This window comes from Haliotis rubra, unplaced genomic scaffold, assembly GCF_003918875.1.
Source record: "Haliotis rubra isolate DU_JTF1 unplaced genomic scaffold, ASM391887v1 Scf53, whole genome shotgun sequence".
NCBI classification, from domain to species: domain Eukaryota; kingdom Metazoa; phylum Mollusca; class Gastropoda; order Lepetellida; family Haliotidae; genus Haliotis; species Haliotis rubra.
In genome coordinates this window covers 2,248,334-2,252,820 of record NW_025767224.1, presented here as the reverse complement: position 1 = coordinate 2,252,820, position 4,487 = coordinate 2,248,334, and the positions used below count along the sequence as shown (strand labels likewise).

Here is a 4,487-nt window from a genome sequence, read left to right as displayed (position 1 = left end):
CACAAGGAAGCATGTCTGTCTACAGGTGATCCTGCTAGTATAATGGAAATTATGTACACAAGGAGGGATTTCTGTCTACAGATGATTCTGCTAGTATAATGGGAATTATGTACACAAGGAAGCATGTCTGTCTAAAGGTGATCCTCTCTAGTATAATGGGAAGTATGTACACAAGGAAGCATGTCTGTCTACAGGTGATCCTGCTAGTATAATGGGAATTATGTACACAAGGAGGCATGTCTGTCTACAGGTGATCCTGCTAGTATAATGGGAATTATGTACACAAGGAAGCATGTCTGTCTACAGGTGATCCTGCTAGTATAATGGGAATTATGTACACAAGGAGGCATGTCTGTCTAAAGATGATTCTGCTAGTATAATGGGAATTATGTCCACAAGGGGACTCGTGTGTGTACAGGTGATTCTGCTTGAATAATGGGAATTATGTGCATAAGGGGGCATATCTGTCAACAGGTGATTCTGCTAGTATAGTGGGAATTATGTACACAAGGAGGCATGTCTGTCTACAGGTGATCCTGCTAGTATAATGGGAATTATGTACACAAGGAGGCATGTCTGTCTACAGATGATTCTGCTAGTTTAATAGGAGTTATGTCCACAAGGGGGCTTGTGTGTCTACAGGTGATTCTCTAGGGGCAATGTCTACAGGGTTGCTGGTATAATGGGAATTATGTGCACAAGGGGGCATGTCTGTCAACAGGTGATTCTGCTAGTATAGTGGGAATACTGAGCAAAAGGAGGCATTTCTGTCTACAGGTGATTCTGCTAGGACCATGGGAATTATGTACACAAGGAGGCATGTCCATCTACAGGTGATTCTGCTTGTATAATGGAAATTATGTACACTAGGAGGCATGTCTGTCAACCGGTGATCCTGCTTGTATAATGGGAATTATGTGCACAAGGGGGCTTGTGTGTCTACAGGTGTTTCTGCTAGTATAATGGGAATTATGTACACAAGGAGGCATTTCTGTCCGCAGGTGATTCTGCTAGTATCATGTGAATTATGTACAGAAGGGGGCATGTCTGTCAACAGGTGATTCTGCTAGTATAATGGGAATTATGTACAGAAGGAGGCATGTCTCTCAACAGGTGATTCTGCTTGTATAATGGGCATTATGTACACAAGGAGGCATTTCTGTCCGCAGGTGATTCTGCTAGTATCATGGGAATTATGTACACAAGGGGGCATGTCTGTCTACAGGTGATCCTGCTAGTATAATGGAAATTATGTACACGAGGAAGCATGTCTGTCTACAGGTGATCCTGCTAGTATAATGGGCATTATGTACAGAAGGAGGCATTTCTGTCCGCAGGTGATTCTGCTAGTATCATGGGAATTATGTACACAAGGGGGCATGTCTGTCTACAGGTGATCCTGCTAGTATAATGGGAATTATGTACACGAGGAGACATGTCTGTCTAAAGGTGATTCTACTTGTATAATGGGAATTATGTACACGAGGAAGCATGTCTGTCTACAGGTGATCCTGCTAATATAATGGGAATTATGTACACGAGGAGGCATGTCTGTCTAAAGGTGATCCTGCTAGTATAATGGGAAGTATGTACACAAGGTGGCATGTCTGTCTAAAGGTGATCCAGCTAGTATGAATCCAATCATGTGCAGGGGTGGGGTGGTCGATCTGAAGGCAATGTTGCTTGGAGAAGGGGACGGTGTTGTACAGAAAACGGGACTTGTCAATCTCGAACCCAAAGTCATTTCTGATTTAATAATGTATTTCATTTGCAGCAAACACCTTTAGCATGGCCATGTCTGCAATATACTGATGTAGTCCATTTATCAAGGTCAGGCATGTTCTGGATCATTGTCATTAAGAGGTACATCGCCTTTGGGTCTTAGATTTTCATCAAATTTTGTGAGTAAGTTTCTTTTGGCAAGCAATGAAAGAAGTGACGTGTCATTTTACCTGTAGATTAATTTTTCCCTACTTTCTTTACTCTGCAAAAGTGCATCATAAAAATGGGACGATATGCACAGATGGGTAGGAGCATTCACACGCGTGATGAGATGGCAGCACCAGTGTATGCATCTTTCGTGGAGAAAATGAAGAGCCTTGGGCAAGTATTTCTTGGTATGTCATAGTAAGTATTAAATGACGAAAGTATAATGATGGATTTAGTTCGCTTGATTAGATAGTAATGTTTACTCAGAGTACATCACAGACGTTTTAGAAGTTGTGAACTACCTGTTGTTCTGATGTTTCTGAAACTCAGGGACATACGAATAATTGGATGAAGACGAATGTTTGGCGAGAGTGTCACCAAGTTTGTTGGCAACGTCAGTTCTTTCAGTTAATACATTATCACCGTCCTTCAAATGGTGAACGGTAGATTTTGAACGTTTGCCCTTTATTTTCTGTACCATGTTCCACACCTTTGAAATCCTTCAACAAGACTGACGCTTGTTCTGTTTAAATGCGCGTCTAGCCTTGGCATTTAAGATTTTAACTTTATTCAAATTATGCACGGTAGGATGTCGTCAAAAAAACCTTTACGGCTTTCTTCCTACACTTCCAAGCCTAATTGCATTCATTATTGAACCATGATTTACGTATATGTGGAGTTACAGTGGGCTGTGGAATTGTTTTGGCAGCAGTATTGTTCAGTATATCCGAAAATGGCTGTACAGGAGCCTCACTATTGATGAACAGGTCATGTTTCAGGTGTTCAATACATAGAGTCTTATATAATGACCAGTCAGCCTTGGAAGTTCATTGATGGGTGGGGTTGGGATGGTTCAAGAGCTTTGGGAGTTTTAAGAATGGTGGGGAAGTGATCACTCCCACATAGGTAATCATGGCCCAGCCATCCAAATTCATTATACAAGGTTGAATCGGGGAGTTCCAGTAGCTGAATGTAGATAATCGGTGAGTTCCAGTAGCTGAATGTAGATAAGTGTCTGATTCATCGTTAAATTTACAGAGGCTATATTCTGAAATACATTTCTCAAGGATGTTACCTTTATTGTTAGTTTGGTCACTCCCCCAAAGCGGGATCGCCCATGTTGATACTTGGTTTGGGAAGTTGATCATACAGATATTAACCAATTACCTAAAATAAGTACACTAATCTGCATATTGTCCCATTTTGGGACGGAATTTTGGCGAAAAATTGAGCATGGAAAAAATGCAAACTATTTTCAGTATATTTTTCTATTTGAATAACGAAATATTTAAACACAAAAGTGACATTCTAATGAACTTACTTAGTTAACATTGGAACCAAGAGAAAAATCATCTGACCTGACACTTCGCCGAATTGGCAGGGGGAGCGGCCTTGCCACTAGGGGTCGCCATGCTTAAAGGGACGGGACTCTACAAGTAATGTGAATGGTTCAACTACTAAACAATTTACTCAGCTTCATTCACTTCGATATGCAAGTCTCTATCTTGAACAATCAGAGAGATAAGTACCCGTCCCCCAAAAAGGGACAATATGCATAAATGGGTTTAGAGGAGCATCGTCATAAATTATATACTAGTAAATAAACATGGTTTCATTGAATGTATTTATCTCTTTTATGCTCGATAAGCTTGAGTGAGTAATAGTCAGCGATCTTTGTCAGAGACAGAGCTTCCAAATGCAAGAGAGTCCAGGGGCACAGGCTCCGGTCGGGTCCAGGGTTATACTTAAAATGGCGGACGCGGGAGCCAACGCATAACAACCATTTCCTGTCACTGAAAACTGTTCAACACTGCACTCACTCACTCACTCGTTGGGACGCCGGGTGACAAAGTTTCTTGAGCAGACTGTATAACTAACGGGTATTGTCACCAAACCGAGGCAATAGCGGCATGGCGTACACGCCTGAATCTGTAATAAAGGCTTGGTTAAAACAAAATATGCAAGAACTGCATCAGAAGTCTTAAGATCATGTGCCTTGTATAAAATAATCGTATGTGTAACTTCGGATTGCTCCAACCATCACCCTCACTTATCCAGTGTTTTATGTCCATTCTATTATGCTAAACAACGATTCTGTCACGATGGAGACTGCTTTAATATGATGTTAGAAAACTTCAGTAACCCATGCGACTTACGTGATCGGGGTTTAACGCTGTTTTCAGCAACATTCTAGCTACATGGCAGCGGTCTGTAAATAATCGAATCTGGACCAGAAAATCCAGTATTAATCGTCGATCTGACCAACTAGGATACGATGATATGTGTCAACAAAGTCAGCGACCCTGACCATCCGATCCCTTTGGTCGCCTCTTGACAATGTCAATCGATGTTTTGAGATGCTCCCTTTCTTGCTCAGGAATCTCGTCTTTTCACGTTAGTATCTCACGTTATCTCACGTTGGATTATTGTCTTTACTTGTGATATACATTTGCAGACAAACATTTCCCATTGATTTCCCTCATTAGTTTAGGGTTGTGATAAAATCTATCTGGTTTCAGAAGCACTAGGGCATGTGTTGCGTCTCATATTAGTACAAC

General features: G+C 41.3%; 1 long non-coding RNA gene across 1 annotated transcript; it reads left to right on the top strand.

Moving 5' to 3' along the window:
* LOC124252920 lies at window positions 1–231 on the top strand. The gene is made up of 3 exons (XR_006892065.1): window positions 1–25; window positions 82–137; window positions 195–231. It is a non-coding gene; the product is annotated as an uncharacterized LOC124252920 (long non-coding RNA).
* Window positions 232–4,487: the final 4,256 nt, after the last annotated feature.